The sequence below is a fragment of the Gossypium hirsutum genome, chromosome A12, assembly GCF_007990345.1.
Source record: "Gossypium hirsutum isolate 1008001.06 chromosome A12, Gossypium_hirsutum_v2.1, whole genome shotgun sequence".
Lineage (NCBI taxonomy): Eukaryota > Viridiplantae > Streptophyta > Magnoliopsida > Malvales > Malvaceae > Gossypium > Gossypium hirsutum.
In genome coordinates, this window is record NC_053435.1 from 13,173,949 (window position 1) to 13,194,480 (window position 20,532).

Below are 20,532 nucleotides of genomic sequence, written 5' to 3' on the forward strand. Positions count from 1 at the left end.
GGGCATGTGACTTGGCCTTGTGGCATAAGTCAATATACCCTACAGGTTTGGCATGGCATAGTACACGGACTGGCACACGAGCGTGTATGGCTAATTTTAGGGTACACGAGCTTGTGTGTTGGCCGTGTGACCCAATTCAGAAAGTTACAAGGGTCGGACACGGGCTAGGACACGACCATGTGCTCCCATTTTGAATATCCACATGGCCTGTGACACGGACGTGTCGTGGCCATCAGAGAGACATGGCCAGGGCACACGGGTGTGTGTCCCCCTTTTTGAGAAAAATTTTTAAAAGTTTCGTGAAAATTTCTTGAGTTATCAATTTAATCCCGAATCACTCCCAAAGTATGTTTAGGGCCTCGTAGGCTAGTAATAAGAACAATATGATTGTATTTGAATGAATTAAATTTGGTTGATGATTTTTTCTTCAAATTGGATAGTTGTTTGTGTTGTAAGTCCGGTAATACTTAATAACCATATTCTGGTGCTGAATACGGGTGAGGGGTGTTACATTACCATTAAGAAAAAATGTATAAATAATCAGAGAGTTTGATTTGAGAATAAAATTAAACAACAAAGAATGTTACATGTTTTAATTAGAACATCTTAAAAAGGGAAATACGTCAATCTGAACGACACATGCACTCTTTAAACCGTGAATACCAGTAAACATTTCTAGCCTTAGGCCTACTCTAGACATGTTTAGTTTGTCTAACTGCCTTCCTCACTCTCCGCTCAAACACTTTCCATTCTATAGTATTGTTTTTTATAAAGATATCAGCTAGTCTTCGCTTATTTGGCCATATTGTAGGCATCCTCCGTCCACCATAGTATATATCAATACCTAGATACCAAAGATGATAACTAGCTACCAAAGTCCGTCATGGAAAATGCATCAACTATAGTGCAGGAAATAAAGTCCAGTGTTGTTTGCTACAGATGAAAGGTCATAATATGTCATTGTACTCGCACCAAGTATGATAGTAATCAACATTGATAAGAGCATAGAAAACCATTTGTAATAATCTTACTAGTCTTAGAAAAGCTATATAAAAAGTATTAATATAATAATTTCCAAATATCTAACAAGCATTGGCAGTTTGTGCATAGTGAAAAGAGCTAATGCCAAAATAATTTTGAAAGCTCAAATTTTGGTAAAGACCAACATCCAAAGGACTAACAACTCATCAATGCAACAATAGAAAAAGTTGTACTTTTCATCAAAAAAGAAGTGGATATGCTACATTGTTACTTGAGATGAGAAATTCTTAAATGATTCAAGTTCGACGGATGAAAGAAAATTCTCTTTGGTAACTAAATTAGGATACAAACTTGTCAAAGCAGCTAACCTTGATGTCCCTCCATATATTTGTGCCCCTGCGACATATATTTGAGTCTTACGATTGAAACCTAAAGCAGCAAACCCTTCAGATCTTAGCAGAGGAAGGTAACCTGAAGGAAATTAAATAGTTGGCTTTAATATAAAGCAATATAAGATTGCAGTTAATAAATTTAATTAGCAGTTTAGCTGATTACAATTAATAAAAAGTTGTAATATTTTTACAGATCTAACACAGATACATAGCATGTAATTTAACCAATATGTAAGTATAAAAAAAAGATTTTTCTAACCAAACAAAATTCAAATAATTTTAGAAAAACAATAAAAATCCATCAAATCAAACAACTTTCATTAAAAGTGAAGGAAACCCAAACTCATAAAGCAAGAATTATACGATTTCATGTTCATAACAGATGACAAATAAAGCAAAAAAAAACTCTTTAAACATGAAATAAAAAATATATATGATTTCAAAATACTATAAACAGCAAGAAACCAAATGATCTGAAACATGGTACGAGAATGATCTAATTTCTTAAGCTAGAGATTGAACTTGAATTCCGTAACTATATAAATTATTATGATTTTGAAAGCCAATTCTAAAATATTTTTCTATTAAGATCAAAGTTGATAAATTTAATTAACAGTTTAGCACATTACAATTAATAAAGAAATTGTAATCTTTTTTGCAAAAAACTAACTCAAAACCCAGAAATGGCATAATATGCAAAGTCATGCTCAAAGATGAATATTTTTGAACCTCAAGAAAATGAAGTATCAAAAAGATTTAATTACACAGCAAATGTCCAGGACTATGATTGTGAATCTTCTTGGTCAACAGATTTCTTACCATGCCATGTCGAATAAACTCCAGGCGATATAAAAAACTAAACAATCCTTATAGGTTCTTGATTTGGAGAATGATTATTTTTCGGTTCGGTTCCAATATGAGAATGAGTACCTTGCTGCGATATCAGGAGGACCGTGGATAATTTTTGGTCATTACTTAATGGTTAGGCCATGGACACGAAGTTTTTCAACTGACCAATCGCAACCCAACAATCTATTGGTTTGGGTTAGACTACCTAGTTTAATGGAAGGGATATACACCACAAGTCTATTGGAATTTATTGGTAGGGTAATAGGACCGGTCATCAGAATAGATCAAAATACTAACACCAGAGCTAGAGGACAATTTGCTCAACTTGCAGTTTTTGTTGATTTCGACCAACCTCTAGTATCTAAGATTTTGATTAATGATAGGATTCAATGTATGGAGTACGAGTCGTTACCATTGGTGTGTTTCGACTGTGGGCGGTATAGGCACAGTAGAGAGATTTGTCATTACAGATATGATCAAGAGACGACTTCAACAATGGTTGAGGATCATTTACCACAAGAAATGTCTGGGACCCCGAAATGTGTTGAGGAAGAAAGATATGGTCCTTGGATGTTAGTAGAATGGAAGCAGAAGAGAGGAACTAGACTGGTGCTAGCAAAATCAGTCAAAGCTACAACGGCCGGCGAGAGTAAAGGTTCTAGATTTGAATCTTTAAGCAAAAATCTTGGCGATGATTCTGAGGATTTTGCTAAAGATGTTAATGTAGAAAATGCGGATCAGATTTCTAAGACGCAACTTGAGGAAGATGTGAGGGAAAAAATAACAAAACGAGAAACTGATGTTAATACTAATGGGAGTAATAGGGGCAGGAATAAACCAATTAATAAGGGGAAAGGTTTAATGTTAGAGGGTGGGCTGAAAGTTGGTCGAAAGATACTAAAGCTGTCTAATTCTCTTAGTGAGCTTCCTCTAGTCTGGCCAAAAATCCCTTTGATGATAGATCCAAGATGAGACCCATTTTACTTGGTAAAAATATGGGGAACTTTCATTTTCAGGCAGCTGGCCCAAAGTTGAATGGAGAAAAACATTTGGCAGTGGTTTTTCCTTCCAGTAAAGAGAACACAGTAGAAATGAATGCCCAAAGAAGACAGTCTCCCATTTTGTTAAATCGTATAGGGGAAAACTCAGGCCAACGACCAAACAAAAGAATTGAAAGAGAGGTGGGGGAAAATATTAAGCAAGAACCTCCCACTTTGACAATTAACAATGAACCATTACTATCTATTACAGAAGCAGTGGAAGAAATTATACATGGATTGCATAGTCATGTGGGTGAAAGTTCTAAAATGGTGGATGATGTGGTGGTTGGTAATGCTTCGGGTGATGAGTCACTAGAAGACACTAGTGGAGCTTGATTTTGGGGTAAGATACTTCTTTTGCTATATTTATTCTAGATTTTATGGCAATAGATTTTCATTTTCTGTTTTGGAATTGCCAAGGTTGTGGACACTCACGATTTCATAAGTTTTTGAAAGAATATAATAGAGAATTTAAACTAGATTTTGTTTCTCTGTTTGAGGTTAGAATAAGTGGCATTAGGGCTGAGGCTGTGATTGCTAAATTAGGGCTTGATTACTCATTTAGAGTAGAAGCAGCAGGTTTTGCTGGTGGTATATGGTTGTTGTGGAAATAGGGTTCTAGTGTGGAGGTTCTAAAAACACATCCTCAATTTATTCATGTGCGAGTCAAGGACCGAAGATGCTGCTGGCCTTTCCTCTGTACTGTGGTGTATGCGAGTCCCCAACGAGGTTTAAGGGCACAGTTATGAGAGCACCTTGATCTTTTAGCTTCTGGAATTAATGAGCCATGGCTATTGTCAAGTGATTTCAATGTGGTTATGAGTGTTGATGAACGTCAGGGTGGAGCTGCTACTAGCAAAGTTGGGTGTTCTCGATTTAGATCTTTTTTCATTAATAACGGATTCATTGATTTGGGTTTCTAAGGGCCGAAGTTTACTTGGAGTAGGGGGTAGTTGTTTCAGAGACTTTATTGGTCATTTTACAATGGTGATTAGCAAAGTTATGCTCCAAATACCACAGTACGACATCTTTATAAATTAAAGTCTGATTATCATCTTTTATTAGTCTCAACGAATCTAGAGAGGTTTGAAAATGGCATTTGACCATTTCTTTTTCTAACTAGTTGGTTATCCCATCCTGAATTCCAAGATGTGATTTCGAAGGCTTGGAGCTCTAACAATGGTATTATGCAAAATCTTGAGAAGTTTTCAAAGTAAGTACAGGTTTGGAATAGGACTGTGTTTGATAATATTTTTTACAGAAAAAAACAAGTTAAAAGAACTAGAACAGGTGCAAAGGGATTTAGAAAGAAGATTCAGTACAAAACTTAGTTTGAGAGAAACAGAAATTCGACTTGAATTAGAACACATCCTAAATCAGGAAGAACTGTATTGGTTTCAAAAATCTCGAAGCGAGTGGTTATTGAATGGGGATAGGAACACTGTATTTTTTCATAATTGCATATAGAAGAGAAGGCAGAAAAATAAAATAGAAGCTTTCCTAATTGAAAGGATTGGTTGGTGCTTTGATAATGATATGTTACAAAGGCATGGAACTGATTATTTCTCCAAGTTGTATACAGTGGATAATTATTTGACATGGAGTTTTCATGTGCGTGGGCGTTTCCTGAAGCTTGAGACTAATGTAATTAAATTTTTGTTAGCTGAAGTCACTGAAGAAGAGGTTCATCATGCAGTTTTTAGTATGAGTCCACTTAAGGCACCTGGGGTGGATGGGTTCCATGCCAAATTCTATCGAGCTAATTGGGAGGTAGTGGGGATCTATATTTTTAACTTAGTTAAACGTGTATTTTCGGGAGAATGTTTGGATCCCAGGCTTAACAAGATTCTTTTAGTGCTCATTCCCAAGTTTTTTGGAGCAGAAACTATCAATCAATTTTGTCCCATTATTTTGTGCAATGTTCTATACAAAATAATTACCAAGACGATTGTAATCCATCTTCGACAAGCTATGAAAACGTTGGTTAAGCAAAACCAATCAAGTTTCATCGCTTCACGAAACATATCAGACAACATAATTATTGCCCAGGAAGCTATTCATACTATGAATACCACAAAAAGTAAAAATGGGTGGATGGTTGTCAAGAGGGCCTAGAGAAGGCTTATGACAGAATTCGATGGGATTTTCTTAAGGATACTTTGATTGATGCTGGTTTGCCTACAGCTTTTGTGAGAACTATTATGCACTGTGTTTCATCATCTTCATTACAACTACTTTGGAACGGTACTCTCTCAGGAGAGCTTATCCCATCTAGATGTGTGAGACAAGGGGATCCTCTATCTCCTTATTTGTTTGTTCTTGGCATGGAACATCTGGGGCATCTAATTGAAACTTCGGTTGAAGAGGGGGTTGGAAACCAATTATGCTTTCATGCCGAGGCCCAGATGTCTCTCATCTTTTTTTTTTTGCTGACGATCTTTTACTTTTTGGTAGAGCTACGGTACAAGGAGCAGATTCCCTTAGACATGAGTTGGATAGATTCTATTGGTTCCCTGGCCATAAAGTTAATAGACAAAATACATAGATTTTTTCTCAAGCAATGTGACAGAGGAGGTAGCTGCTGACTTAAGTGCCAATTTGGGTTTCTCTAGGGTGGAGGATTTGGGAAAATATCTTGGCATGCCTCTCTTTTATAGTAGGGTTGGGAGGAATACTTTCTCCTTTATGCTGGATAAAGTTCGGAATCATTTAAATGGATGGGATGCTTGAAAGCTGTCTTTTGCTGGAAGTCTTACTTTGGTGAAGTCGGAATTATTTTATAAAAACAGCTCGAATTCCAATTACGATTTATAAGGAGATTGAAAAGGTTGCTCGGTATTTCCTCCGGAGTTCTAATAATGAAAGGAGAGAGGTGGCTCTAGTAAGTTGGAGTGATGTGCAGGGATTTAAATAGCAGCCCGCAATCGGAATAACGGCCGCTATATTGCGGTAGCGGCACTGTCCGAAATCGCTATTGCCAAAAATAGTGGTGTGAAACCGTTTCACACCGATAGCGGCGGATCGCGGCCACAATTTAACGGGTAACGGCAGATTGCGGCAATAACGGGCAGCTATTCCCGTTATTTCCCGTTATAGTAAATAAAAAAATTCATCTATCAACATTCAACAGAAACACAAACAATCAACACAATAAAAAAAAAGCCAAAAGGGAATATATTCCCCTGCAAAATCAGAGTTTTCAATAATAAAAAAAAAGTAAAAAGAAGTTGAATACTTGAATCTGAAAAGCAAAGAACAGTACGACACAGCAGCATATTTCTCAATCTCATATTTCGGCAAACAAGAACAAGTGAACAACACAGCACGACAGCAGTAGATGAAATCACCGAGGACTTGGATCTGAAAAGCAAACCCTGCCCTAATCACTTGCACATTCAAAGATTGATAGTTTTCAAGTAAGTTACCTAAAATTTTGTCTTGGTTCTTGGCTTCTTGCTTGCATATCTTGAATCTGCACTTCTGCAGTGCATATGTTTTTTAGAGACTTTAGGGATGAACCGATGAAAGGACTAGGGAGAACTGAGAAGGCACACAACAACCAACAACATATTCCAAGAATTTCAGAGGAGAGGATGATAAAGTTTCTAAAACTCTTCAGTTTTTCTTCTAAATTTTGTGTGTTTAGTCACTAAACTGTTTAGGGATTTAACTTTAATTTGAATAAATAAGAAGAAGTGAAGAAGTAGAAGAACAGAGGCGTTTTGTCTTTTGTGGGTTATAAATTGGGTGTTTGTCGTTCTTTTATTTTTTTAATTAAAATTGAAAAATATTTAATAATGCTCCACTTACTTAGGTAAAACTATTCTCACTTGTTTGAATAAAATTAAAAAAAAAAGGAAAGTAAAACAAAGTTAACTTCTGAAAAATAAAAATAAAATTATTTTGAAAAAACGAGATTAGAATTTGATTTAATTTGTATATGTATAAAAAAATTAATTCTGATCTTATTGTATTAAAAAAGTATTAGTTAATTATTAATTTTTAAATTTAAAGTAAAAAACATTAATTTCAATTTGTTTACTTGTTTTAATATTAAAAACTAATTTCTTTTTTCACCCCAAAAATAATAATTTCTTCAGCATTTTATATTTTAAATATATTTTTTAATTTATTACAAATAAATAAATTATTAAAAAGGTACATTCAAATTGAATCAAATACATACGTAGCAAAAGCTAAAAAATGGTGCCAGCTACTATTGTCACTGTTATATATCTATTTTGTTGTAATGTGAAAAACAACTCCCTTAATAATCATGTAATAAAAAATAATATTGTAATAAATCTAAATCTAAAAAAAAAGAGATAAAATTTTTTAAGTAAGAAAGAAATATTAAACTTCAAATATAGAAAGACTGAAAGAGTATAGATGATAACCAATAAATTTTTTTTTGTGAATCAATATTATATAAAATCATGACATATTTTACATTGCAATTTTTATCAACTATAACTTGGGTTGAGGATAAAAAAAAATGTTTGCTTCCTTTCTTTTAAAACGACATAAGAAAAAAAGAAAGGAAGAAGAAATGCAATTAAGAAAAGAAAGAAAACATGAGACAGTGATAGTAAAAGGTTGGTGGTTGGTGCCTTGGTGGTATGGATGCCATATCCGATAGGTTAGTCCAGAATGATGGTGTCATTGTCTCCAAGCAGAACTTGCATTCAACAATAATTCCAAATATTATTCTGGAACCAAAAACTTTGGAACCAAGTATTAATGGGTTATGGTGTATTGTTGTTTTTAAAAAAATAAATAAATTATGTATAGATTATGCAATAAATTTAAATTTTCCATGTTAATGATGTTTACTATTTTTTTGTATTATATTGTTGATAATATAAGTAATTATTTACTTATTTATAAATATAATTTTATGTTTCTTATATATATAAAAATAAAGCATGCCACCACGTGAAGAGTTTCCGACTAAGGGATTGGAGGGTGCACCAAGTAATGATATAGGTTGGCATTTTGGAACTCCAATGCCAAATGGGAAAGGAAATATCGTATGTAAACTTTGTGGTAAAGTTGTGAAAGGAGGAATAACACGATTTAAAGAGCACATTGCTTATAAAACCGGCAATGTTGCACCATGCCCTAATGTTACTGGTATGTGATACTTTATTGTTATTTTTAAATGTTATTGTAAATTTATCAATAAAGTTATATATAATTGATAATAATATAAAGTGTGAATTATTTTTATTTCATTAACAGGTGTCATTAGAGAAAGTGTGATGAATGTACTGAAAGAAAGCAACACAAAGAAAATAGACAAAAAGAGGAGAAAATATGATTTCTTATCTCAATTAAGAGAAGAGGAGGATGAACACAAGGAATTCATTGATGGGATTTCTGCTATAAGGCAAGCAACTCGAGAAAGTATCCAATTACAACACGAGTGGCATAGAAGGGAAGAATTCAGATGAAGTACTGGTGGCTGGGATAACATTTATGAAAAAAGGCGATCTTCTCAAGGATCATCCATCCCAATTGAGTCTGAGTTTACCTTAAGGGGAGCTATACCTGAATTGGTTAGAAGTAAAACTTCAAAGCAACCAAAGGTCAGTGACTCTTTTTTAAAGAGTTTTCGAAAGAAGATAGGTGAAGCGGTTTCTAAATTTTTAATATATGAAAGACTTCCTTTTCAATTAGCAAGCTCTCCATGGTTGTATAACTTAATTCAAGTGTCAACAGAAGTTAGACAAGGTGTAAAGCTCCCAACACCTTATGAGGTTTCAGATGTGTATTTGGAGTCAGAGTATCAACGAGTTCCTAATTGGGTAAACGGACTAAAGACTCATTGGAAAGAATTGGGTGCAACTCTAATGTGTGATGGTTGGACCAACAGTTTGAATCAAATGCACATCATTAATTTCCTTTTTTATTGTAGTAAAGGAACCATTTTTTGGAAATCGATATATATCTCAAATGTTCGTAGTAGAGATGCTCAATTCTACTACAGTTTGCTAGATTCAGTTGTAGAAGAAATTGGAGAAAATTACATTGTCCAAATAGTGACGGATAATGAGGCAGCAATGAAAGCTGCTGGAACAAAATTAATGTTGAAAAGAAAACATCTATATTGGACCTCATGTACAGCTCACTGTTTAGATTTATGCCTTGAAGATATTGGGAAAAAGCCCAGTGTAACAAAAGTGTTATATGAGGTAAAGAAAATGACTTGCTTTATATACAATCACATTTGGACTGTTGATTTGATGAAGAAGTATACACAAGGGAAACAAATACTTCGACCCGCTCTTACTCGATTTGCAACTCATTTCATTCAACTTGAAAAGATAACAAGACAAAAGCAAGGTCTGAGAGAAATGTTTAGTTCAAATGTTAGTATTTTATAATTAGTTAATATAATTACTTAAATATAGTAAGTAGCAATCTCTAATGATTTTATTAGTTCCAAATAATTTAAATTATATTATTTTAAATTTTTTCTTATGAATATATAGGAATATAAAGAATCAAAATGGGGACAGCAAAAGTCAGGGCCTGCTTATGAAGCTAAAAAAATCATTTTGGGAAAAGATTTTTGGAAGAAAGCCAATGACCTCATAAAAGTTTATGAGCCCTTAGTAAAAGTATTGATACTTGTGAATAGCGATGAAAAACCAACAATGGGCTTTATTTATGAGGCTGTTGATAGAGCTAAACGAGCAATTCAACAAGATTGTCGATATTTTACTGAGTAAAAAAAGATTATTGACAAAAGATGGAATTTTATGCATTCCGACTTGCATTCAGCTGGTAAGATAAAATGTTTCATATAATTAAGAAATGTTTTTATATTTTATTATTTTAAGCTTTAGATTATTATTATTTGATGATATTCTTATAAATTATACTTAGGTTATTTTCAGTAATTGAAAGATTAGAACCTTCTCTTGAGACTCAAGTCAGAATGGTTAATCAGGTTAGATTCAATTCAAGTACTATTATTTGTAACTTAGTTACATAATTTGAAATAGAATTTTTTTTTTTTTTTACTCTATCTTTTATTTATGCAGTTGTTACTATTTAGAGATAAACATGAGACATTCGGTACTCTACAAGCGCAAAGAGCTTGGAAGCAAATGAATCTGGGTAAACAATTAATTAAATTATTTAATTTAATTTATATTATTTAATTATATTGTACATTTTGAAGTTATTTTGAAATTTAAATAATATTATGCAGCTGAGTGGTGGATAATATATGGCACATGTGTTCCCGAATTACAAAAATTAGCAATTAAAGTGCTTAGTCAAACAACTTCAGCATCAAATTGTGAACGAAATTGGAGCACATTTAGTTATATTCACACCAAGGCAAGAAATAGGTTGAAGTATAAAAAACTTGAGAAACTAGTGTTTACCTATTACAATATGAGGCTTCAGATAATGCATCAAAAAAGAATGAGCACTGATGATATAAACACTAGTTTTAATCCTATCAGTCTTGATTATATCTTTGAAGATGTTGATCCACTATCAGAATGGCTTCATGAGAAAGAGAATTCATTATTAGATGGTGAAAATACCGGTATGTTGCCTGTGGATACCTCTGATGATGAAATGGATGTTAATCAATCTCAACAACCAAATTTGTCTCATTCAAGTTCTAGTTCAACGCCAAGTCAGAGTGGCGATGGACCCGACAATGGTGGTTTAAGTCCAGTTGATGAGGATGATGGATATAGTAGTGATAGAGGTGAAATTAGGTCTTCTAGTCAGTATGGAGGAGAATATGGGGTTGGTACCACTAGTGGACATTTCCGTGATAGATCAGAGTTTGATGGAAATATGTTTCCTGAACCTAGGAGAGATAGAAGTGAACCTAGAGCTCCATCAAAAGGAAAAGGCAAGAAGCATACTTCTATAGGCTCTTCATCTGGTAGGAGATCGAGTTCTAGTAACCTTGGGTATAGTGATTCATCTACTAGTACTCAAGGTTTTTATCCACTAGAACAACCCTCATATTTTCAACCTTCACATGGTTATCCACAACCATATGGCTCCACCACCAATGTATCACCCACCTCCACCTCTCATGTATCCTCCTCCTCAAATATATCCTCCACATCAATTATATGAAAACCAATGTGAAAATGTTACTTTTTTTGGATATATTTTTGGACAAAGGCTAAGAGAATCAAGTCAAGAACGCTCTCAAAGTAAAGGTGAAGGATCTGATCTTCCTCGTCATTCTACTAATTGGTGAAAACTAAATCGTACCACTACCATTATTTGTAATGTATGTTTTTTTAAAAGAAAACTTTTGTTAATGTTCTTAATTTTGATGATATTAAAACATTTAAAACATATCTTTAGATAAATGAATGGAGTATATTTTATGAAAAGATAATTAAGAATCGAAGCATGTTAAACTATATATAAAAGTAGAATGAGAGTGAGAATAAGTGGTAGGAAATAGGAATAATTAATGAGAATCTATACATCTATCTATTCTTTTTTTTTCCTTTTGCAGCATAGAATGTTTATATCTTCACCATCTTCAAAGCTGTCAAGAAATATTGAAAACATCTCTCAGGTATGAATTTTCAATTATTTTATCTATAAAAACTTTCAAACTTATTAAATATGATAAATGTTTAATATTTCTTTTTTTTACTTTGTTATTAGTTAATATAACATTATTAGAAAATTCGTGAATAAATATAAGAATAAGTAATGATTATAAAAGTTATGTTCTCATATCATATTAATAAAAGTTCATAAGTGTTAGAAAACACTCTAAAAATCGTTAAAAGTGAATTTTTTATAATTATAATTATAATTATTATGATTTACAATAAGTTGTGCGAATTTTAAAAAAATTCACGACCGCGATACCCGCAGTGACCGCAATAGCATCCGTTATGTTCGTAACCTTGATAAATGCAACGCGACCGAAAACGCAGCCGCAACCGCAATTTAAATCCCTGGTGATGTGTATAGACCAGTTGATAAAGGTGGTCTTCGTATTCGGCGATTGTATGACCAGAACATGTTTTTTCTTTTAAAATTAGGCTTTAATTTGGTGACGAATACGGATGCCCTATGGGTAAAGATTCTTAGAAACAAATATAATATTATGGGATCATACCTAAAGATTTGCATCGCAATAATTGTTCATATGTCTGGCGATCCATTGCGAATGTTTAGGGTGAAGTGAAGAAGGGACTCGTTTGGACAATTCATGATGGACGAGCAGTTAATTTCTGGAATGATGTCTGGATTCATGATTTGGGCCCTCTAAAATTTCATTTCAATGGTAGTGGTACTCTTGATGAAACCATTCGCGTTTGTGATGTAATAAATGCAGAAGGGGAATGGATTCCACTTAGCTCTTAACAGTTCTCCCTTGAGAGGTGGTTAACCGAATACAAACTTGCAACCCTCCTCTAAAGATGTAGGTAGCGGATCGTCTATCCTAGAAGTGGATGGTTGCCGGGAAATTTTCTATGCATGAGTTATACAAACATATTTGTTGCCCCATCTCATCTAATCAGCTCGAGGATGATGAAGTCATTTGGAAAATGAAAATTCCTCAAAGAGTTAGGACTTTCTTGTGGATGCTTGTTCGGAATAAGATTTTGACAAATAAGGAGCGCGCACGAAGAGGTATGTCTTTTTTTTCCTTTTTGTAAATAGTGTGGCAAGTCGATTGAATTAACGATCCATGCTGTGAAAGATTGTGATTTCGCCCAATTGGTGTAGAAGTCTTTATTACCTAATAATGTTTGAAATGTTTTTTTCAACTTTCATATTTGGGAATGGGTACACTGGAATATCATGAATAAATGGATGCTTAATATTGATGGTGGTGAATGGTCGACCCTCTTTTCAATAGTGACTTGGTTCATCTGGAAAAATCGTAATGCTTTCATTTTTAAAAATGCTAGTAGCAGCAATCATGAACTCATTGCATCAGCTCTTACTTAGACAAAATCTTGTAGGTATAATGCCAAGATGTTTCATTTGTCTTGCTCTTCTAAAACTGAACAAAGATGGCAGCGTCCCGATTCAGGTTGGGTCAAGATTAACGTTGATGGTTCTGTTTCAAAAAACAACACCAAAGCAGTAATCGGAAAAACTATGCAAAACTCAGATGGGGAGTGGCTAACGCGTTTTAACATGGTAACAGGGATAGATGAGATATTCAGGATTGAATTACGAGCGATTGTTGAATGGATGAAACTGGCTTGGTTAGAGGGGTATAAACAGGTTGAGATTAATTGTGACAATGTGATGCTTATAGATACTATTTGTAATGGGTTCGCATCAATTAGTAACATTACAAAAGTCCGATTAATTCATGAATGGTGCAATAAGTATTGGAAAGTGAAGTTTAGGTATATCTGGCGAGGAAGTAACAAGGTAATTGATTGTTTGGCAAAAGCAGCAATAAGGAAGCTAAGCCAAGTAGTTCTATTCCTAATTCCACCACAGTATGTTATATGGCTGCTACAAGAGGATAATTATGATCCCTTATATGAAAAAAATATTGTTCTTATCCATTCCTAACTATTAAGAGTGTTTTTTTTTCTACCAAAAACAGACGGGATGTGAATAAAAAAATAGAAATAAATAAAAGTAATGAACAATGATCCATACCACTATAATTGAAAGGAAGGCTCTAAGGGTCTTATCTTTTGACACGTATACAAGTCCTTTTTAACTAGAGCAAAACTCTTCTTTTTACTGAATCCCACTTCATAAATAGAAAACCAATCCCACACATCTCTCAAGGCCTTTTAGGTAGACGAATCTGGACCCTTGAACTGGAGTTTTTCCTTAATGGAATAATAAAAACAAGGCAAGAATCACCAAAACTTTACACACGTCGAACATGTAGCATTAACGTTAGCATCTATCACTCCATTAAGACCCTCAAAACTTTACATATGTCGAACATGTGGCATTATCATTAGGACCTGACACTCCATTACACGGCCACCTTCACGTTTCCTCCTTATACGTTGCATTTGCATACCCAAGTTAATGGAAAGGAAGAACTAAAGAAACTATACTCAAGAAGACACCTTCTAGTGGAAGAAAACAAAAGATCCTCATCAATGGTAGCCATGTTTATAGCAAAGTGTTCACTCAAAGGCTCAAACTCTTTCTTTCTTTCTTTCACTTAATCTTCTTGCAAAGTCTCAGGAATATGCTTCACTACCACCTCGTCCAAACACTTAGAGGTAAGGTGATGAACCCATTGACTTAGTTCTTCACTTCTCTTTGGACACTTTTTTATGGAGTTGGTTTGCGAGGAATTTCAGGTAAAAAATTATGCATATATATGAAGAAAAAGACCCGAAAACCAATGAAGATGTCACGGAAGGAGCAAAGGTGAAAATGAAAGAAGTAACTAATAGAGTGCGGAGACAGCCTGAAACAACAAAGAGAAGGCCAAAGAAGGAATGGAGAGGAAATTTTAGAAACTGCATACGAACTGAAAGACAATACAAAATAAAAATAAAAAAAACAAATGGTGTGAAGAAGATAAAACCATCCCAAAGGATTGTGGAAGTGAAACGCATACGAGGCTTTTGGGGTTTAATAGCTTTTATGCAATTGATCAGGACTGGATAAACATAAAAGTATAAATAAACAAAAATCGGCTTATAACCGAGTATGATACGCTAGTAATACTTGGTTGTTTGTGATCGTATCAATAGCTCAATTAACATTTGCTACACATATATCAATTTGATCATATTATATTAGTGAAAAGTACTATCTATGGCTTAGAGGATTATACAACGGAGGCAACAACTATTGATCCTCGAGAGACAGTGTGTGTTTTCTGAGAAAGGTTCCATTGTACTGGCAATGGTATCTTATGATTATTTTAGTTATGGCATCTCGTTACACAATGCTTAAGAATAAAATTCACACAAACGTTGTTCATAACTCCACAAGACAAAGATTACTTTGCCGAACTCTATTCCAGGTAATGGCATCAGTTTACAGGCTTCAACATCTACCTTACATCATGTATTACAAAACTTGATATGATTCTTCCTTTCTATGCCTTATGTTTGTATTTGCTTTACTATCCTCAGATAATCATGCAATTACGATGACCCACTCTTTTATCTTCATATACTGTATTGTTAGATATTTGTGTCCTCTCTGTTTTCTTTGTTAGGGGATTGTATGAAATTGTTATTTCACGTGATCTCTATCTCTTTCTCTCTTAATTTTTTTTAGTATTTGTAGTTGGAATTAATTTTTTTCAAGAGAAAAATTTAAAACTCACGGAGAAGAATCTGATTTGTTATTTTCTTAATAGAAAGGGATAGGGATAACGAGAAATTATAGTTTCATTGATATGTAATTATTGTATATTTTAATTTATATTTATATAAATATTTCCACTTAAATTATAAATCAAAATAAGATTAAAAGGACGAAATTAGGGAGTCGGTGGATATTAATTTTGAAATATTTTCACTATACCTCATGCTTTTCTTTTCTTTTTAAATTTCGTTTTTATTTTTTAAAATGGTTTTTAAAATTTGATTCAAAAGGTGTTTAAACCATCAAGTAATAATAACAAATAATATATTGTAATATAATAGACGAAAGCTGAGCGAAGAATGGCAGGAAAAAGAAGGAACAAATTTGAGCAAAGGCTAATTGGGTCCATAACCCAATTGAAAGTCGAACCCACTTTAATACCCAATCAAAGCAAATGGGCAGCTCAATACCTCTTAACTAAAATAATAATAATTTGCTATTGCTCCCCATGTTCAATAAAGCATGATTTGCATTAATTAAATCAAATGTCTGGAAACATATTATGATTTAAAATTTTAATTATATTATAAATTTAGATTATATTTAATATTTTGATTAAATTGGTCTTACCTTATAACTTTTTATTTTTATTATTTCAAGTGTTTTGTTTTTGAATTCAAAATATTATAACTTTTAACATCTCAATTTATTGAGCTATCTCATTATTCACATTCTTATTTTAGTCTTTTTTGTTAATTTAATCATTAACATTAAAGAAATTAATCAAATTGGTCATTGTTAAATTTTTTTATTTTTTTTCTTTTTTCCGGTAATTTTTTGTTTGTCCTCTCTTTTTTTTCTCCTTTCTAATCTAAGAATTTTAATCATTGACATCCCTTAAAGATGTCATGGTTACTTCCGTCAAATCATCACTAATAAGCGTCAAATCATCATTGATAAGCTTAAAAGTAATGGGATAAGGATATCAAAGTAGGAAAATTTTGAAGCATTGAGATCAACCTCATAACTTTTTAGGGTGTTTTTTTTTTTAGAAATTTAATCTTGTAAATTTGAAAGGAGGCTTTTGGCTTTATTTTGGTGAATTTGGTTTGATAGTTTTGATGTCGAAGGAGACATTGGACAATTAGAACGTGGATAGTGAGAATTAGCGATTGTGGGTAAAGAGAAGGAAACAAGGAAAATAAAGAGAAAAAAGAAGCATCTCTCATCATTGTTCATTGATAGGACAACTCTCGTCAGTGATGGTTTGATGGAGGAAGCAACATCATCTTTTAGGGAGTGAAGATTAGGATTTTTAAGTTAAAAGGGAGATGATATAAAAATAATAAATAAATTTTTTTTTTAAAAAAGAAAAGAAAATGAGAGCATTCTGTTAATTTTAACGGAAAAATGAACAATTTAATTAATTTCTTTATCAACAGTGATCAAATTAGGGTGACTAAAATAAAAATAGTCACCTCAAAGGAACAAACGGGTAATTTATTCTTAATTATTTTAATCAAAATATTCTATTGTTATAACAATTTTTTTTAAAAGGGTACCATTGTTTTTTTACCCACACGTGTATCATAATTTAATATAATTTAATATGTTATATGAAATTAATTATATTTAAGAAATTCAATCTAAGCATTTTTTTAAAATGATTATTTTAAATGTATAGTCAAAACTTACCTGATAATGAGAGATATCTAAGGATCAAAAATAATAATAATAATAATAATAATAATAATAATATTACTTGCGAATCTGACAAACCAAATTTTGGAATACCTTTACTTTATTAATTAACTCATTAAAAAATAAAAGCACAACCATGTGCACAATGTATTAATAATCATGATAAATATAATCAATGAAACTTAATATGAATTTAAAATAATCTTATAAAAGTACTTAAACTACCTAAAATTTCAGGGTTTTTTTAATCAAAGTAAATATTTAAAATTTTATTCTCTTTATCATTTTCAATACCAATAGTTGACTCTGATTAAAAAGAATATTCAAACCAATTCAATTATGACACTTATCATTTTTTAATTAAATACGTAAAAATTAAAAATAAAAATTTCATATCCCTCTTTCTTTCCCCTTCATCAAAAACCTCATAAAACCTAACCTATCATGGCTTCAAAATGGATAAAATGAGGGTTGTCTTTTTTCTTTCTATTTTGAGTTTTTAGTATTGGAAATGGAGGTTTTTCTTGGTAGAGAAGATGAAGATGAAAGGAGAGAGATTTAGAGATGGTATTTTTTAAATTTATTTTTATTGAATTTTAATTTTAAATATTTTTATTTAATTAAAAATTACACTTGTCATAATTTGATTGTGTGGAGTTTTTTTCAACGAGTGTTAACTGTTGTTACTTAAAATGATAACAAAATAAAATTTTAGGTACTTCCTTTGACAAAAAAAAAAAAATCTTCAACTACCTAAATAAAAAAGAATCTTTCATATTATGAATCGAGCGACAAAATTTCAAAACATAAAGAACTTAATATTAAATAGCAAGTTGAAATAAGTTTAAAGTGTCTAAAAATTAATGGAGTATTAAAGTAGTAATTTTTCAAAGAAAAAATTTATAAGTCGATACCACCAAAAAGAGATGAAAGAAGGTAAAATTATAATATTCACTTCATATATTTATTTAGTTTATAATATATGTTATACTGAATTTGTTTTTTGAACTCTCCCTAGTTCGTTTTCCCCTATTATTGTATATTAAGAAAGCTTCATTTTATAATTATAGAATTTACTTTTCGCCGTTTTTTTTAATTGGTATTATAATAATAATTTTATACAAATATTTAATTTATTATTATTGTTTAAGTAATTTGTAACTTCAAAGTAATGATGGATTGAAGAAGATTAAGATACAAGATAAAGAAATCAAGTAAGAATTTCTTTAAGGGCTTCAACTAAGGGTAAGATATTTTATATTGTTGATACGGGTTTAAACTCATTTAAATTTTAAAAATTTTATTTTCAACTTTTTATTTTACAATAATTTCTATTTTTTAATTTTCACATATTTACAATTTTTTATTAATAAAAAAACCAAAATCATTCTTTATTCAAATTAATTAAGTAATATGATTGTGAATTGGGCGACAACTTCGTAATAGATGTCGTCATGCGTCTTTCTCTGACTATGGTCTCTCATTTTGGACAAACATTATTGGTCCCTAACTCTCCGTTGCCCCCTACACATTCCCTTTCTTCCTTCACGCATACGCTATACTGACATAATAAATCTAAATAGATAATTCACAATTCTACATTTCTTTAAACAAAGATAAAATACCACTTAAATCTGATTTGATTTTTATATGGTGATTAAAAAATAATTTTTTAAATTTATCTTCTTTTTTTAAATAAACTTACAAAATATTTTTTATTAGCACCAAACAAATAACAGATAAATTATTAAAATGATTTTAAGAAGATTTCCTTCACATAATATAAACTTATAAAGTTTATACAAATATATTATAATATTATATTATTTCATCATCATTAACAAATACAAGGGAGGCAAGTGAGAGTCATTATCCCTTAATTTTTTAGAAATTTATATAATACTCTTTTAAGATCAACTTTATTACGTTCAACATCTTTAAAAGTTTAAATTCTGCCCTCATACCCCCTAAAAAAAACCAACCCTTTATAAAATAATTCTTTCAAAAAGTTACAATAAAAATAAATAAATCATCAATTTTTAAATATATATATATATATATAAATTAAAGAAAAAAAACGTTTACCCATAAAACTGAAAAAAGAAGAAGAAGAACAAGAAAAAAATTCAAGGCATTTTTTAAATATTTTGACTTATTTTCTTTAGTTCTTTTACAATTCTATACTTTTATATTATCTATAATACCCAAAAGAAAAAAAAATTCAAATTTTAGAATTTAGGATTTATAATTTTATTAGGGTTTTATTTTATTTTATTTTATTTTATTTTGATATGTTTTAGCTTAATTTTTTATATATGAACTTGTAAAGTATTTCTTAATTATTTTACTAGATATATATAATAACATTTTCTTAATTAAATAATCATTGTTTCAACTAAAGATGAATTATAATATTTAAATAATATATATATGTATACGTCAATTATTGAATGATTATACATGAAAATTAATAGTAAAAAAATGTAGTCAACAATGCTAATATAAATAGTCGTATTTCTGGATTCGCCACTGCTCATCATCCATTAATATAGTTTTTGATCACTTTCTGACGCCATTATTATTTTAATATGATTTGATAATGCCTCTTCGAAAAATCAAGGCTTTAATTCTTAATTCTTTTTTATATAATTCTAGCTTATTAATGTTAAAAATCTCCAACTTTTTACTGATAATTTTTCTTAGATGCTACTTGACTGAATATGCTTAATTATCTAATGTTATTTAAGCTAAACCTATATTTTAATTAATATACAACTCTAAAATTAATTAACTGATAATTAAGATGCTTATAGTTCTATTTAATTAATAATTCTATTTTACATCAATAAACAAAAATTTAAAACAAAAATTAACACAACATTTTTACGTCAAATTTTTTAAATAATAATTATAAATTAAATTATAATTATAATTATCACATTTTTTCTATATTTTATGCTAAGAGTTTTATCCAAGTAATAACTCTATTTTAAAATCAGCACAACTTATTTAACTAATAATTCTAAATTAAATTATAATTAGTTTTAAATTTAATTTCGTAATATGATGAAAAATAAAATATATTCTCATCAAGTTAAAAGGTTTTCCAAATTTGTGCTTTTATATATATATATATATATATATATATTAGATTATAATGTTATATATTTGATATAAATTTTAATAAAAAATAATTGTATATGTAACCCTCCAAACCCCGCCTAGATGTTAAGACTAAATTCGGAATATTACATTGGCCACCAAAATGGCCTAGTAACGATCGAAGTTTATAAAACAGT

General features: G+C 31.1%; 1 long non-coding RNA gene and 1 pseudogene across 1 annotated transcript; one reads left to right on the plus strand and one right to left on the minus strand.

The window, feature by feature from the left end:
- Window positions 1-623: 623 nt before the first annotated feature.
- On the minus strand, window positions 624-7,925 carry LOC107917498 (O-fucosyltransferase 15-like; annotated as a pseudogene).
- A 5,939-nt stretch (window positions 7,926-13,864) lies between these two features.
- LOC107939802 (uncharacterized) lies at window positions 13,865-15,470 on the plus strand. Its single transcript, XR_001695266.2, has 2 exons — window positions 13,865-14,487; window positions 14,569-15,470. It is a non-coding gene; the product is annotated as an uncharacterized lncRNA (long non-coding RNA).
- Window positions 15,471-20,532: the final 5,062 nt, after the last annotated feature.